The sequence below is a fragment of the Chrysemys picta genome, chromosome 11 (genome assembly GCF_011386835.1).
Source record: "Chrysemys picta bellii isolate R12L10 chromosome 11, ASM1138683v2, whole genome shotgun sequence".
In the NCBI taxonomy this organism is placed as follows: domain Eukaryota; kingdom Metazoa; phylum Chordata; order Testudines; family Emydidae; genus Chrysemys; species Chrysemys picta.
In genome coordinates this window covers 29,585,461-29,603,599 of record NC_088801.1, presented here as the reverse complement: position 1 = coordinate 29,603,599, position 18,139 = coordinate 29,585,461, and the positions used below count along the sequence as shown (strand labels likewise).

The following is an 18,139-nucleotide window of genomic DNA, read 5'->3' as shown; positions in this document are numbered from 1 at the left end:
TCTTTCTAGTATCTAGAATATAGTGCCTAAGCAATTATCTATAGACATTAAAATATAAAAAGTGGACTGCAATCTCTGTTATACATTAAACATTATGGGAAAGAGAAGTTAATTTAGAAATGTAATGGTGTTGCCCTGCCATTATGTTCTCTCTCATATATATCTATAATGATCTAGGAAACATGGCATATGAGGAAAAATATTGTTTAGTCTGGAGAAGAGATGACTAAGTGGGGACATAGTCTTTAAGTACATAAAAGGTTGTTATAAAGAGGAGAGTGATAAATTGTTCTCCTTATCCACTGAGGACAGGACAAGAAGTAATTGGCTTAAATTGCAGCAAAGGAGATTTAGGTTAGACATTAGAAAACACTTCCTAAGTGTAAGGGATAGTTAAGCACTGGAATAAATTACCTGGGGAGCTTGGGGAATGTCCATCATTGGAGGTTTTTAAAAACGGGTTAGGCAAGCACCTGTCAAGGGTGGTCTAGACAATACTTAGTCCCTCCTCAGTGCTGGGGACTGAACTAGATGACCAATGGAGGTCTCTTCCAGTTCTATATTTCTATGATTCTATAATATATATACACACACATCATTTTGATTTTTCTTAAGGAAAATGAAAAAAATTCAGCAAAACTAAAATTTTGTCACAGGAGAAAATGTTTTTTGTGGAAAAGACATTTTTTATTGGAAAATTATTTTGACCAAATGTTTGACAACCTTAGTAGCATTTCCCTAGCTCTGGACAAAGAATATCTGATACCAAACAACACTATCAGACACCAAAGAGTGGCTTGTTTATGCCATTTATTTGATTGATTTTATTAGGGCTTTGTGACTGGATTGCACCTTATTAAATGTAAAGAAGCAGATTTAGACTATGCTGTTGCCATAGTAACTAAAGCAGTGGTGGGCAACATGTGGGCTGCATGCAGCCCATCAGGGTAATCCACTGGCAGGCCGTGAGACAGTTTGTTTACACTGACCGTCTGCAGGCACGGCCGTCCGCAGCTCCCAGTGGTTGTGGTTCGCCATTCCCAGCCAATGGGAGCTGTGGGAAGCGGCAGCCAGCACTGAACTAAAGTATTTAGTTTGGCGAGTGTTTACTGACAGCCATTAGTGCCATATAAAATTAATTTTATTAACTTTTTGCAGCATATAGCTTGTGAAGAGTCTCTCAAAGGAAGTGGCAGAAGGTCAATCTCTTGGGATATTTAAAACTAGACTATAGAAAAAGATTAGAAGAAGTAGGTAAAATATGGAAGGGAGATAGACTTAAGTCATCCAGTAAAAGTCTATAAGTTTATAAAATAAAGAGTTAATATAACAGTTTTGATCACCTATGTAATTAGATGATAAAAATAATAAACGCTTCCATTACCATATCTGAAAGAGGAATTTCCTGGAAGGATTCTCTGCTGTTGGAAACATCACATTGATATACAGTAAACACTGCATTCAGTCCAATAGTGATGTCTCAGTTCTGGCTAAAAATTATATTTGAAAAGGAAACAGTCATAAAACTAAAATGAGAAGGCATTTACTGGAAGGGGATGTAAAAGCAGCCCTGACCTTATTTTCCACACTAGGACACAGTTGCTGCAACAATTTTTGATCCTTTTTATTAATCTGTTCTAGTTTGCTTCATTTTTCTTTGCTGTACACAATACCGGATTATTGATCAGTCTTTCTTTGGAAACTTTCTTCTCAAAAGTGCACTTCACTCCTACCTCTTTAAAGAGGTGCATGGCTAATATCAGTCCAGCTCCTGTTGATGATGAGGATCAAATGATTAAATGCTTTGATACCATTTTGAAAATGGAGAGGTATTTGTCATTATATTAACCTCTGACAGTACTGACTAGGAGAATTAGATCCTAGAGCTATCCACTAAGGGGTGCTCTAGCCAAACTGATAAAAGCACCAAGATAAAATATGATGAAAATCTAGCACATATTTGAAGTTATATTTTAGTCTTGCGATCTGTTTGTCATAGATACAAATATTGCCATTGTAGGAGCACTGCCCAAACCACTGATATGCTTATATAATTAGTTCTAGAAGAAATAATAATATTTTGCTGTGAGAGAGTAGACATCAGAGGCAAAGCTGTTCAGGAACTTATTGTGTGAATGCTACTATCTCAGGGGAATGGAGCTGTATAAGTATCATCTATACAGAGGCAGAGTGAAGATAAAGCTTCTGACTTCAGAATATTTAGGTCACAGTACTGCAATGGGAACCTCTCTAGATGTCTCTTGTGGTGCTAAGTTTTATTGTAGAGTACACAGTAGTAATAATGAGGAGAAGTAATGTCCCCAGAGAAATCTTCAGGAGGGGTTAAACTTTCCTGAAGCACAATTCCTGTCCCAGCTGCACAGGGAAGAGCCCATCCCCGTCTTTCCTCCCCCCCATTTTTGTTTGGAGCAATATACCCAGCTTCCTTAGTAAAATGACATTCTCAGTTATTCTTTCCTCTGGGTACCAAGTAGATCTACAATGACACCTCTACTTTCTGTATCATAACGTTGGCTTCTACATAACTTAAGGACTTATGCTGATATCATATGTCTAGCTGCATTGGTTATTCATCACATGCACAATAGGATCTAATCAATTTTTGGTATCACAGAAACTGCTTCCTATATAGTTTTTTAAAGGTAATTTTAAAAGCTTTTCTAACTTTATATATAATTTATAGTTTGTTTATATTGGAGACTGTAATAATTCTCAAATTGGAGTTTACTTTCCAAAATTTGTTCATAAGAACTTTCTTGGGCCTCTGCAAAGTGCCTGAATTTTTCCCTTATATAAACAAATAAAGCTATCTGATATGTGTATGAGCATTCTATTTAAAAAAAATTAAAATGGTGCCTTTGCATTTGAAATTTGAGAATTGCATTAGATTAGTGTCTTTAATGAAGGTGCTCTTATGTATTTTGGGGAGATAAATATCAGTTTCAACATGAAGTTTTGTGTCATATGAGGTTTAGCAAATGAACCTTTTCTTAAGAAAAAGGTCCAAGAGACTTTCATTTGCACTCTAAATTCTTAATACTAATATTAATCTTCACACTTAATATTGACTCCGCTACTGAAAATTTACTGCCAGATACCTAGATCAGTGTTATGCTGTAGTTGTTCAGAACACTCTTTTCTGCAGCAATACCATGTGAGCACAGTGTGGCACTACAACCACAGATTCTACCTTCTAGTTATATAAAATATCTGCACATGGCATCTCTTTCTGCAGCATATGCTTCATGGATCTTTTGACTCTTGGTGGACAGATTGTATTACTTCGTGAGTTATATTTTTGTTGTTTCCACTTAGTCCTTTGGGCAGTAGATTACTAAATATTAAATTTTCATCCAAAAGAACATATGAGCAAACCGCAGATGCTAGAGCCTTTTAATGCAGCCCATTGGCTTCAGCTCCATGGTACGTTTTTAATGGTTATGCAGTTCACATGGCCCCACATTATTTCCTTCTAAGGGCTTGTCTTTGCACAGTTTTTGCACTTTAGTTTAGTTAAATCTTGTCGATCTAGTTAAATCAGTGTAAATCATTAGTATTGGCACTTATATTGTTTTAAAACTGTTCATATTAGTTTCAGCTGATGTGAGTGTGTTGACACTAGGGTGTTGTACTGATTTAACTAAATATGTTTAAAATTTTATTTGATTAAGTCTGCACAAAAATAAAGTGTAGACAAGTCCCAATTGGTATTGTTTGGACTATAAGTTTTGTCTTTCCCATCTCATGAAGATCTTCTTACCAAGCTGGCTGACTCTAATAACATTTGGTCACTTAACCCGTGCTGGATTTTGAACTGTTTATTAGACATACATTTAACTGAAGGTGGTTGGATTTTTTTTTTCCTGAAGAACACTTTGAGGTCTTGGTGAAGAATCAAAAGCCAATATATTTTGTCCAAACCCCCAAATATTTCAATTGGTAAATGTCACCACAGTGCCTCGTGAGAGTTGTGGTTTGGGTGCCTTATGCTCCTAAGTCTCTTCTATAGGCTGGGTTTCTTTGTATTCATTAACATAGAAATATCAGAAGTGGAATGTTAGTTTTCCACAGGAAGAAAACATTTTTCACAAAAATCATTTTGTCAAATGCTATTTTTCTTTGAAAAGTAGTTGTGATGGAAATTTTTTGACCAGCCCAAACTTTTGACACTGATGCCAATCCATATGTTTAGTCCAGGAGTAATTGCTTTAGGGCTAATGCTTTCACTCTCCTCCCTCTAAAAATCTTGTTGAGCCAAAGTTATGGTGAATAGATTGTCCTTTGAAACAAAAGTAAAAGAATAGTTCTGTATACTTAAAAGAATTCTTAAAAGTCAGAACCTAAACCCACCTAAGTCATCTTCATGCAGCTGTTTTGCACTCATCAAGGTCTTCAGCAGAATGGAGTGGACAGGCATATATCTTCAACAGCCCCAAGGACACTGAGATTTGTGCAGATCATAAAGTCAGATAGAGAAAGAGCCTTTGAAATGTCATCTGATCAGGGAAAGGATTCTGACTGACCTCTACTACATTAATATTTCCTTTCTGCTGGGAGTGAAAATGTTACATAGTCATATGTCACTGGCTAAGTAGATGTGTTTCAGGTACATATTTCTGGATTGTAGTTTTAGATGTGAAAATTTATTGATATAATTGTTCATATCTAATCATCTGTTCTTGATACAGATGAACTTTTATTCTTGTAAGAATATGATCAAGAATATTTTTTCTCCTGTATTCATGCTGATAATATACTGTTTGACTTCTGTTGGGAGTTGAGGTGAAATTCGATAATATGATAATAATTACTGTACTGTAAACCAATGTAGTAACCCAGCAGGGGGGAAAAAAGGTTAGTCAGCAAGGTCTCTTCTCAGAGTTTAGATTCACAGATCTTTAAGGATAGAAGTTCAAGCCAGTCTTTTGATCCCTTCTCCCTCCCTCCCTCCCTTGGTGTGGGCTTTTTCCTCTGAAGAGCTGTGACTCTTCCCCCGAGTACCTATACAAGGGAAGGGGGAAATCTTAACTCCTGATTTACTGGAGACTAGGTAGTCACCCCTGCACTGTATTATAACATGCATGTAATAATATAGTTATCAGTGTTTTTGACCTGGAGAGATATAGATAAGGGTGTATTGTTTGAAAAATAAAAATTAATAAACTTTAAAAAATAAATAAATGGTAGAAATTGAAAAAAATTACAGTTCACGTTCCAAAACCATATTTAATTCTGTGTTGATAATGCCTTCTATATACCATTATCTTTTGTGCACAACTAGTCCTCATTGATTTCCATCTAAAACTTAGTTCTGCGCTGTTGAATATCTGATATATTTCATGACTACTCTTCCAGCCTATGTCAGATTACACACACAAAAACTACATTAAAGAACATTATTAGGACTGCAAAGTCAAGCATGCAAATGCTAGAAAATGCCAGGAATACAGTAGCCTTTGCAACATTAATTCGGTCCCCTTGTATGCCTTATGATAAAGTCTTGAATTACACAATGACACACTATTTTTATTGCTATTATTTTACAAAAATATTTGCTGAAAGTTTAAAATTATGAAAATACTATAAAAGGGGAAAAGTCAAATGATGGCAGCATTACAGGTGGTGAGCATTTTAAGTGGTACATAAGTATACTGACACTCTCATTTTTATGAAACTGCAACCTTTAATATTTACAAACTTCTTCTTAGTTATGGCTACCAAAGTTCTTAAAAGGTCTGCACAGGAAGAAAATAGAGATTGCAGTTATTGTACAAATTCCTAGGGTTTTAAATGCACTCACAATATCTAAATCTCCTTGGGCTTAGTAAGCATTATTAACGATAATGGTAGAAAACCAGAGTTATTGGCTAGTGATTTGATTTAAACTCATGTAATGTTCTGTAGTCTAGATTTTGCAGTTTTTCACATATTGTACAAAAAGTACAACTTCATATTGTAGTAATTCTTTACAACTCATGGTATATAAAAGATAAAGAGGTTTTGGAAACAATCTTTTTGGCTTTTTATAGAATACGAGCCCTTTCAAATACCTTAGTCATTTTATGTTCTCTTAGGACCAAGTCGTGCAGTCAGGCAAAATTTTCATTGGTGTCAATGAGATTTCAACTGAGGTAAAGGCTTTTGGACTGGGCCTTAGAGACAATCACATTATTGGTGTTAACAGTTCAGACTCTTTCGAGAACAATCCCGTTATGGTTTATAGTTCCGTTTGGGTTTTGTATTCTAGTATTTGAAGTGGAAGCTATTCTAGTCTCTATTTAAATTCAGAAGTCACTATCCTCTTCAGCCTTTAGCCAGCTAAAATTAAAAATGGAGTTGAGAGAGGGGCTATGTTCATCTTTTGCATCCCCAAGAGTACCATACCTCTGGGTTTGAATGGTATGCATTTAGGGCAAAGACCTACCCTTGCACTATGTGTCTGTAACTTAAAGCCCCTCGTACCTGAGGTCCTGCTTTATCTCCCACTGAAGACAATGGGTCTCTTTTTTCATCTACTTTAATGGGATCTAGATCAGGCCCTGCAGAAGGGGCGCTCCTTTATTTTCTGTATTCTTTAATGATAATGTATATGTATTAAAGTAGTATCTGTACTGCTCTAAGTGCTGTACAGGAGTCCTGTCCCTGTCCAAGTGAGCTTGTAATCTGAATAAAATGAAAGCAGAAGGAGGGAGTGGGAAAGGGTGTGTATAAATCAATGAGCTAGCTTGGGTGGTACTATAGCTGTCTTTTAGGGGTCTTTGTTTTTTGGAGTGTGTTTGTTTATTTGCTTTTTTTAAATGATGTGACACAGTACAAATGGCAGGTCTAAGGAGAGGCAGGGAGGGTGATTGTGGGTGGACAAGGGAATGGGAAGAATTAAAGATGGAAGTGTGGTAAGGAGCATGAGGAGTAATCGATCAATTACATCTGCAGTTCATATGCAACAGATGTGAAGTTACAGCAATAATAGGTAGTTGCAGGAGATGTTGAGGTAGCTGCTCCTGCTTCTCTTGGCTGATGAGTGGGGGCAACTCTGATGGCTTAGGTCTTCTAAAAGCCTCCCTCGATGGCCCTTTCTACTCACCTGGGCCACAGTGTGTGAGAAGAGTGGAGAAGTCTTTTCAGCTACTTCCCAGGGGCTGTAGAATCGGTTTGGTGTGTGGGAATCAGGGAGCTATCTTGACTGGACTCTGCCCATGCCCTCTGCTACTTCTGCACCAAGCTAGCAAGCAGCGGTTATCAAATAAACAAAGAAGGGAAAACAAAGTAACAGAGAGAGTAAAATGACAGAGGTGAGATTAGGTACTTATTAAATCCATAATAATACAACATCCCCGTTCCTTGCATCAGGGTTAGCAATGCCTTCCCTTCCAGGCCCCCATTCTTGCTGAACATGCAAGAACTGGTTGCAAGTGGGAGCTGAGGTGGTAATACTTCACTGTCAAAATCCTGGACTTCTTAGAGTCTAGGCCATGACCTTTAGAGGAATGTCTGTCTGTGTTTGCATGGGAGGGTAATCCCTTTCCTTCTGGACATACTCCTGTGAGTATGTCCCTCTCTTCTGGCTTGGTCCTGTTTCCCATGGCACTGTACAATATACCAAAAAGCCAGGCAGCCTATTTCTTTAGGTAATTTTCTTACTTTTAAGCATTTTTCTTCTATGCCCATGGAAGACAGATGGTCTTAAAGTGCAACATATAAGTGTTTGGGCAGTTTCCATTTCTTGCTCATATACTTTGTGGAAAAGTGTGACGTGTTTGAACATAAGTTACACTTTTTATTAATTATGTACCATTATCTTTTGTGCACAACTAGTCCTCTCACTACTCTGTACTAAACTTATTATTGAGGTTTTTTTTATTATTGCTGCAATGGAAGGACAACAGTTTAATAGCTACAAAAAGCTACACATCTCTGGTCTTTACTAATCTGGTGGGAACCTTAAATGAGAATGTGGAAAGAGGATTCCCATAAAATGTCTAGTGGTGATGCCAGTTGGGTTACAATAAAAAATGGAGAAGAACTTTACTTTACTTAAATGGAACTTAGATGCTATGTTTGTTTTACATATACACTCCATAGTAGCTGTTTCTGACCTAGAGAGACTGTTCTTTTCAGAACAATAATATAGTTTTGAATAGACAAGTGAGAGCAGCTTAACTGATCCATGGCTTCCCTTTTTCTAATACCTCATACCTAAGGCTACGATTTAGTCATAGAGGTTGCAGAAATCACAGAATCCATGACTTCCAGCGACTTCCCTGACTTCAGAGGTGGGAAGCTGCAAGGGTGGCGGGGTACCCCGCAACTCCCAGCTGCCGTGGATGGTTCCTCGCTCCCGGCTACAGCGGGTGGTGGGGGAACCCCCGAGCTCGCGGGCGGTGGTGGGAGAACCCCTGAGCTCCCAGCAGCCAGGGATGGCGTGGGAACCCCCAGGATCCTGGGCACCAGGACCGGCGGGGGAACCCCCGAGTTTGCGGTCAGTGGCAGAGGAGCCCCCAAGCTCCTGGCAGCCGGGGGCAGCATGGGAACCCCTGAGCTCCCAGGCAGCGGGAGCAGTAGGGGAACTCCCGAGTTCGCTGGCAGTAGCAGGGGAAACACCGAGCTCCTGGGTGGCAGGGGAACTCCCGTGCTCCTGGCTACCAGGGGTGGCAGGTGAACTCCTGAGCTCCTCTGTGGTGGTGGCAGGGGAACCCCTAAGCTCCCAGCCGCCATGGCACCTAGAGCTGCAAGCTGTGGGTGGTGTGAGTATCCCCCAGCTTCTGGCCCCTATGGGCAGTGGGGAGCCCCTGGAGCTGCAGGTGGCAGGGGTACCCTACAGCCCCCAACTGTTGCAGGCGGCTCCTAGCCCCTGCACAGCTGCCCCCCTTCAGGCGGTGTGGGAACCTACAGAGCCCCATTTTGTCCCAGACATTCTTAGTAAAAGTCAGGGACGGGTCACAGCTTCCGTTAATTTTTCGTTTTTGCCCGTGACCTGTTCGTGACTTTTACTAAAAATATCCGTGACAAAATGTTAGCCTTACTCCGGCCCTTCACTGGGACTTTCACAGTATTTTTGCTTCTACTACTTTCAGCACAGTCCACTGCATATCCACTTTGATTCTTTGTAGGAAACAGCATTTTCAGTCCCTTTTTGCCCTTTCAAATATGATCTCACTTGTTATATTGTTGCATTGTTTGCATAAGGAGAAAAACAGTAATGTCACTGAACTGCTTTTCTGGGCAAGATATGCAAGATACATCAAACAATGTTAAGCTTGTACCTAGACATCTCATTTTGCCCTCAGCTCATTTTTCTTGCATTTGTAGTGTCTATAGTCTGGATAATGTTTGCTTTTACTAACTGAACAGCTCTTAACACAATCCACCAGTTAACTATGTAATTCTGTCAGAACTTCCTTACACGTTTTCTCCATTATTTACTGACATAATTATAATAGGTTTTTAATTGCTTCTCCTGATCATTTAGACTTTTCTTTATTGCTCTAGTATTTTCTTCAGTGACCTCTACCCCAGATCACTTTAGTTAATTTATTTTTATTTTGTTTATAACATCTGTGAACTCCCAATGAAAAAGTAATTGTTTCAACATGATGCTTTTGCTGAGAGATGGTTGGTTTTAACAGTTTAATGTGAATACAAAGTACATAGAAAATAGTGTCTCAACTTCTAAAGCATGCAAAATACATGTTAGGACCCATTACTCTTTCTGTAATCACTAAGGAGCAAAGGGAAAGTGAGAAAATGAGATGCGAAGGCTGAAAACTGAACAAACCTGTGGATGGAGGCTGGAGCAGAGACTGGTACCTCAAAGGGGAGCCAAGGTAACTCTAAATGTATAATGATGTAGGTAGCGAGATGTAAAACAAGCCCCTTTTACTCAGAAGAGCAGACCCACTCTCTGCCGTGTCTGTCACCGGTGGACTGGTGTACAGGTCTCCCTCCCTCTTCCCTACGTGTAGTGTAAAGAATAAAAAACTGGCAATAGGTAAAGGTGAACACAACAGGTAAGTGTATTGGGGGGATAAATTTACAAATCAGGGAAGGGGTAATTGTGAATAATCAGTAACTAGATAAACAATACAAAACAGTGAAACAGCAGCTTTAAAACAGGAGCATGAAGCTTAGGCCCAAAATACAAATCACCCTGGCAATAACACATATAAACCCCCAACTGAGGAAACCCTATTTATCTCACTATGTTGTCAGCACGTCTGTGGCGGCGGTGAAGTCCAGGACCTGCACTCGTTGGATAATTGGAACCTGCAGAGGAGGAGCACTGGAGAGTCCCTCAATGTCTTAGGGTGGAAGAAGCGTACCGAAACCCTCTGGTGATGTTGTATCCAGGAACAGGAGCAGGTAAGATGGAATGTCTTCTTCCCTTTCTCTTCATCTCAGGCATGGTGGTGGCCCTTCAACGATGCACTGGTGCTGTGAATGCCTGAACTGCACATGCACAGTCACTGGGATGCACCACTTGTCAGTGAGTTCAGTCCCTTTATGCCTTTAGTGGCGGGAAAATATGGTACAGTCCCAGCAAAGGCGGGAAACAATCTGAGGTAAAATTGTCCTTGGAAAAAACGGTTGGATCCAGTTATGAATGGGCCATGATAACAGTAAACAACAAGATGGTGGTCACAAGATGGCAGTTCAAACTCCATCTTGAATTGCTGCTATATATTTACAAACTATATATGGGATTTAATGTATACATATTTTAACAGACTATAACAGTATAACAAAACACACCCAGCAAGACCAAGGCCAAGACTATAGAGGGGTATGGAACAAAGGAGATACAGAGCTGAAAGAAGACTGAATAATCAGAGCAGAAGGCTTGGAAAGAAAGAGGGGATTGTTACCTGAAAGGAAGGCTATGTGCATGTTGTCTTAAGAGAGTAATAGGCTTTCACAGAGAAAGAGAGAGAATGGTGGAGAGGGCCAAGAAATAAAGAGAACGATCAAACCTGAAAGAGAGAGCAAGGGACAATGTATCATGAAAAGATCCAACTGGGGGATCTGATAAGCCAGGGAGGTTTTAAATCAGAGACTTTTTTGCCTAAAATATTATATAAAGCAGGGGTCGGCAACGTTTAGTATGCGGCTCGCCAGGGTAAGCACCCTGGCGGGCCGGGCCAGTTTTATTTACCTGCTGATGTGGCAGGTTCGGCCGATTGCGGCCCCCACTGACCGCAATTCGCCGTCCTGGGCCAAAGGGGGAGGCGAGAAGCGGTGCCGGCGAGCGATGTGCTGGCCGCGGCTTCTCGCCGCCCCCATTGGCCTGGGACGGCGAATTGTGGCCAGTGGGGGCCGCGATCGGCCGAACCTGCCGCGTCAGCAGGTAAATAAACTGGCCCGGCCCGCCAGGTTGCTTACCCTGGCGAGCCGCGTGCCGAACGTTGCCGACCCCTGATATAAAGGATAGATCTTGGAAATGGATCCATGAAGGCATATCCCTTCATCCTATGAAGCCCCACTGACTTAATTGGGGCCATGGGACTCTAGTTACTTCTAGTTACAGGATCTAGCACTCTTCCCTGCACCTATGACTTTACATTCAAAATGTGGTCAGCTTCTAGTAAATGTAATTACTGGTTCTAAGAGCTGCATGATAAAGGCCTTAAATAGCGATGATAGCTTCTAAATTCGAGGCCAGGTCCCCATCGAATGCAAATTACCATTGCCCCAGTGATGTGAATAAAATGACACAGATTTACACCATCAGGCAAACTGTCCTGAAATTTTTAATTACAACATATTTTTTTAATAAAATAAAAAAAAATAAATTAAATTGGTAAAATCATATGGAGGTTTTTGAACAATTATGAAGTCTTTGAAAATTCCACACGTAACTTATCCCCAAATAATGCCAAGATGGAGTTAATATGATCCCTCTAATTAAACTTTTAATTATAAAGTATATGTGATATGTTAATATTTAGTGCATAATTATAAAATTGTAATGAATGAAGCTGCAGTCTGTTGATATTATAGAAATTCTGAACCATTTTACAACTGAACAGTTTAGAGCTCCTTATTCTTGAATACTGGATAATATAACCTATATCATAACTATTAATATTGTTTAAAAATAAAAACAAATTCTAAAGAAGGAAAGAGTGGGACTGGCAGTTTCAGAGAGTAGAAATGATAGCAAATATTGGAATAAAATCCTGATGTATCTGTTTTTAAATAATTTGTCTTTGTACCTTAGTTATATCTATAAATGTATAATGCTGCCTATAGTACCTCACAGGTTATGTTGAGACTTAAATAATGTTTTGACATTTTAAGATCCTGGAAAGGAGTTATAGAACTGCAAAAATGATGCATAGTTGCACACAGCTACCATAGCTATGAGCTGTCGGTCAAAAACATGACTAAGTGTGGATGATTGCCCATCAATTAATGTTCAGTGCCTGTCCTCCTAGTTTTAGTTAAAATGATTGAGAGGTTGATGAGAGCCTCTGACCTCTGCCAATAACTCTGATCTCTCACAGCAGGACTTCAGCCGGTGTATGGTATTGATTCCACTGGTGGACAGTCTTCAAATACATAAGGGGGAAATATCAGCTCTGTAGGCTTGGCAAAATTCAATTTTCTATATAACTGTGATGGACAATATTGATATTTATTTTTAAGCATTTTTCTATTTTTATGTATAAATTTTCACAGTTGTGGGACATTATGAGTGGGCCATATGATAATTATGTAATGACAGTAGATGGGATTCAGAGTGTTAAATGTTTATATAAATGTATAAAACATAAATTGCCAACATCACATGTCAAAATATACAAATTAAATATCCTTTAATCAAACTCTAATAAGTTCTCAAGCAGCATTTTTTTTTGCCTATCTGTAAAATTTGATTATTGCTAAAAATATCTTGGTTGGTCTGTGTGTGTATGGCAAAATTGATGTTTACCGACACTTACTGATAAAAATCTAATCCTTCCTATCCTACCTATCTGCTACATTTATTACAATTGAGGATGATTGGGCTCTGACTTGTCTGGAAAGAGTGGACTGAGTCAGCTCCAATCCCTTTTACGACCATTCCCAAAGGAAGACAAGGCAGGTGAGGTAATATCTTTTATTGGACCAGCATCCCAAATGGTCACTTCTCCCTCTGCCTTGAGAATTTTTATCTATGAACCACAGTAGGGATCAGCTCTGCCCCTCATCTTACTCAACATGTATGGAAATCCCACAGGGGAGATAATACGGTGACATGAACTTCAGGGCCAGCAATATACAAATGACAGGTCTAAATTACCTTCACATACCAAATACAGACAGCACCACCACCTGCATGGAGAGTAGCTTACTGAAAGTGAACTCTATAAAGATACAGGTGAAGTATGTGAGAAGAGTAACATATCTTTAAAAATTGGACGAAATCATAACATCACTCTCAACAGAGCACATCTGAAGCCTTGCTGTGAAAGAAGCACATATTGTCATGGGCTCCTTCTTGCAGCCTTAACTGTTACAGCCATAACCAAATGGTATATGAAGCCAGAAATACCTCTTATCATGTGCAGTTGCCCAGGTGGCAGTGTGAACACAGACTTAGCTGCCTGGATCCAGGTGTTCATATCTTCTAGCCTCAGTTGCTGCAGTCACTACACAAAGAGAGAATAGAAAATAGCAGGTAAAATCTTCATTTGGTGCAGTTCTAATATTAAGAAAGTAGAATCTTTAAAAAAGAAGAAAAAAATCACCCCCTACAGACTGCACATTTTTGGATTTAAAGTCAAGCTTCCATCTGCAGATGCTACCTGTTGCACATGGTAATGTCGGTAGCAGTAACATACTACCCTGTGTGTTTGAATGTGTTAGGGTTCCTTGGCTAAGGGGTGGGAGACTACCTAAAGCACTTACATGTTATAACTGCAATAGATTAGTCTGGGAAATATCTCTGAGAGAGAAAAGACCGGGGTATGATTTCAAACAAGGTTTCCTGGATATTATGAATGAGTTCAGTATAAACTTTGAAGAGTGCTTTTATAAAGTAATTTTTACATGAGAACATGTACAGCTTTTAAAATATAATAGTAATTTTGAGCTTTGTCATTTTGGTAGATGAATGGAGTGGATATATTATGAAGTATAATAAGAAACATATACTATATTTACAGTACACTAGGGAAAAGAGGTATTCATAGTGATGACTCAAAATGTTTTTTTAAAGAGAAAAATACTGGCCCGCCCAACTATAATATTCAATGAACCATTGTATAAACTTGTAAAATGATTAGTCCAAATCAACCTATCCTTCATTCAGTGATGGAGAATTATTTTAGCAATGCACCAGCTGTCTGTTATAAGCATATAGCAGCACTGACACATGTCCAGTGGGCAGTGACAATTGATCAGCAACGTTACCACAACTCCCCTAGCTTTCAGGATGCCTTCTGCAAAATGTACGTTTGGAAAGGTGAGTGAGATCTCCTTTATGTGGTAATAGTATCAGCAAGAAAAATAAGGATACATGAAACCAATCTTCATTTTTCTCCAGCAATGATGCCTTCCAGACAATACTAAGCAATAGGCTAATAGAAACATTTATTACCTACATAGATTTGGTGACTTATTTAGCCTGCTAGTTTGGCTAAGAGATCAGCCTTTATGTCTTGACCAAATTTCCTTTCAACTTCTATATTTATGTTCAGTAACTTGATAATATACTTGCTCAAGAGGTGAAATTGCACCACTTGGAGAACGGGGAGAATTTAACAGGAAAAAATGTTTGATTATATAAACTAGCATTTAATTTGAGACAAATACAGAAGTCCTAAATTTTTTTATCTGGTGTAATAGTTACAGAATGAGCTTTAGATCCCTTTTTGTCCCTCTCAAGTGCGCCCCTCAGATGATAGGCCTGACTCTCTTCACCTCTGTCAAGGGTGGGATCATGTACTTCAACCACTCTGTAACTGGAAGTTCCCCTGTTTCCCAACCATGTTAACCCACCAAGCCCAATTTTGTCTGTCAGCTGTAAACCCTCTTACACCAGGCACCTGTGACCAGCAGCTGATTAACGTGACTCAGAAACAGATTCTTCAAAACAAAACATTGTTTATTCATTCACCCAAAGGTACATAGAGATCAGATATTGGTTACAACACCAAAGACCCGTGTACCTTGTTCTTAACTTCCTTGCCAGGGTGGGGTAAATTCCACTAAGCCCAGACTGCCCTACTTCTCTGCTAAGAGTTACAAACAGCCGCTTGCACTAGCCTCTGAGTGTGTCTCTCTCAGATGCTCCACTCCAGCTGCTGCTCACACAAACCCCCTTTCATTCTTAGGTCGGAGATCCTTCAATGATTTAATATTCCTGTGATGGGGTGTGCACCCCCCACTGGCCCTGCAAGAGCTGAGTTAGACCAGGTGGGCCCAATCAGCTAACTGGACTGCAAAGAGAAGAGTTTTAGGCTTGAGACAGCTAATTAGAGAGGAGCTCACCTGTGAGAGACAGGCAGGGCTTCTATCAAAGACAGAAAAATGGAAACAGAAGAAGTGGCAGGAAGAAGGCTGCAGTCATTTCCTGGAGTGTTTGAGGAACTGTAGAGACTAGTTTCCTAAAGTTACTGGCAAACCCAGAGGAGTGGGAAAGGCCAGGTAGTATGGAAATGGCTCAGGGAAAGGCAGCAAGGTGCAGGGAATGGACCTTGGCTGCTGTGTAGAGGGTCCCTAAGCCTGAACCTGGAGTAGAGGGTGGCCCCAGGATCCCTTGCCAGCCACTGTGGGAGTGGCACTGTGAGGGAGTGTAGCAGAAGACTGCCTCAGAGTGTTGGAGAGCAGGAACCTTGATGCACTCCCTTCTGGATGGGGAAACCACAATATTGGCAACCAGAGAGCTGAGTGATGAAGAGGACAGTTGCGTTTCCTGAGAGCCAGAGAGGGGCTGCAGAGAAGAAACTGATGTGGTGTAACTGCTGGAAGGGGCATTGGCCTGACCAGCTAATCCCCAGAATTGCCAGCAGGCAGCACCATCTAGTGGTGAATAAAGCACCCTGTCACAACTCCCTTTGATTTTAGGCTTGGGTCTGAAGAATAAACCTTGCTAGGCTGGCTGGAGCCAGGCATGGACATTCATTATGTAATAGCTTCAATGGGGGATGGTGATGGTTGATAAGGTACTCCATCTCCTTGCTCTCATTGTTTTGTTTCCTGTTTGTCTCCACTCCCACCTCATACTTAGATTTAAATTCTGTGCAGTCAGGCAGGATAATCCCAAACAAATAATCTGACATGACTATAATAAAAAACTATGCACAACTCCCTCATTCTCCACACCTTGACTTTTCTATATGTCAGTGCCTTTTTTGTAGAGGTTTTAAGGACATCATCTGCAGAATCTGTTAATTTTTAGCTAGTAGTAGTAATAATGTATAATATCAAACCCTTGCTTTTTTTTATTACTGTAGTTCCTAGAGCCCCCAACTGAAATCAGTACCCTAATGTACTAGGCACCCTATAAATACATAGTCAGTGACAGTCTGGAAGCACTTACAATTAGACCTGGTTAGAACACTTTTGGTGAAATTAAAATGCATGTGAGACTTGCTACCTTGGTGGTTAAGGGACTGACCTAGGCTGTAGGAGACCCTTGCTCTGCATGATCAGGAATGGAAAAACTCTACTCTGAATCAGCCAGAGCAGCAACCGGAATCTGTTTTTTTTTTTTCCCCATCCCTGGCCAGTAGCCCAACCACCAGGCCCCATCTCTGTCCAGTTTTGGTCCTAAAATGGACATTTAGGCCCAGTTCCCTTTTTGTGAAAATACTGGAACAAAAAAAACGAATCCTTTCCAATGTGGTATGAAAACAAAATTGAAACCTACTTACAATCTAAATAAAAAAGAGAGGGTGAAGGAAGGAATTGTTATCCCTATCTTTTAGAGATTTGGAAGTGAGATTTTTGTGTGTGTGTGTGTGTGGTTGAGCTGGTAATTCAACCCAGATCTGCAAAATCCCAGTCCTGTGCCTTAACTACAAGAGCATCTTACCTCTTGCTACACGAAGTGCTAGAATTAGAAAACAAACATGATCATTTGCTTTTTAAAGAAATATTTTGCTATTGAGTAGTGCACCATATGTTGTCTTTTTTCATGCTTTAGTGAGTTACATTGGTGAGATATTTTACTTGATTGACAATGTAGCATGTTTGTTGTTTGAAAAGGTATTCTAGAGAGACAACATTTGCAGTTATTTAGCCAAGCAATGCAGTGATTTCAGATGTTTGTTCTTTTTTTAAACTTAGCTATAGAGTTGGTATTACATGTTACTAGGAGATGTGCTAAATGCACACCTTAGTCACTTTCATGCTTCTCAGTCAAGCAATGCAGCATCAGGTGTACATGCATTGAACAAGTAATTATGAAAATGATTAGAACTTGTTTGACTATGCTTCTAAAAGACACTGGGCACTAGCACTTCTAAAATATGGTGATTCAGCTTCACTAATGTAGGATTGTGCACGTGTTCTATTTCTGTCACTACAATGAGGACACTTCAATAATAACTGAAAGAGAGGACTGGCTTAACAGCACGTGTGTGTGTGTATGTGTATATATGTATATCTATATATATATATATGCTGCCACAAATAACATGGCATGGAAATTGTTTCATATGTTTTCATTTTTATTGAATATTTGGTTATCTACAGTTAAATGACTTTTTACCATTTTGACTATGAAGAATTGGTTGCTTCTTCATGATTGAGGGAAGCTCTGTAATGTTGATTTAACATTGATAGCCACATCTGTATGGGGAGACTTTGGCAAACCAGTAAAATACCTGAAACCACTATGGCTTAATGTTAAAAAGGCAACCTAGTCAGCAAGCTGTAAATTGGCCATTCAGCAGTCTCAACTTGACCAAGGCAGGAGTGTGGCACAGAATCCAGATAGACATATTGGGGATTTGACTCTTGCCTAGAAATTGTGTTGAAAGATGTCTGAGACAGCATTTTCTAGCAGTAGTTAACAGCACTCTCATAGAGAGCGTGGTTGGAATATGTGTAGTGAGCCCTCAAAACAACCAGCCATGGTATTGGATGTTAACGTACACAGAGGCAAATGACTAAAGCAGTGGCAATTGCTGGA

The 18,139-nt window shown here is 39.7% G+C and overlaps 1 long non-coding RNA gene across 1 annotated transcript; it reads right to left on the bottom strand.

Annotated features, from left to right (window-relative positions):
* Positions 1-9,750: 9,750 nt before the first annotated feature.
* On the bottom strand, positions 9,751-15,021 carry LOC135974248 (uncharacterized). Its single transcript, XR_010591473.1, has 3 exons — positions 14,923-15,021; positions 13,553-13,649; positions 9,751-10,591 (listed from the first exon to the last, which is right to left on the bottom strand). It is a non-coding gene; the product is annotated as an uncharacterized LOC135974248 (long non-coding RNA).
* Positions 15,022-18,139: the final 3,118 nt, after the last annotated feature.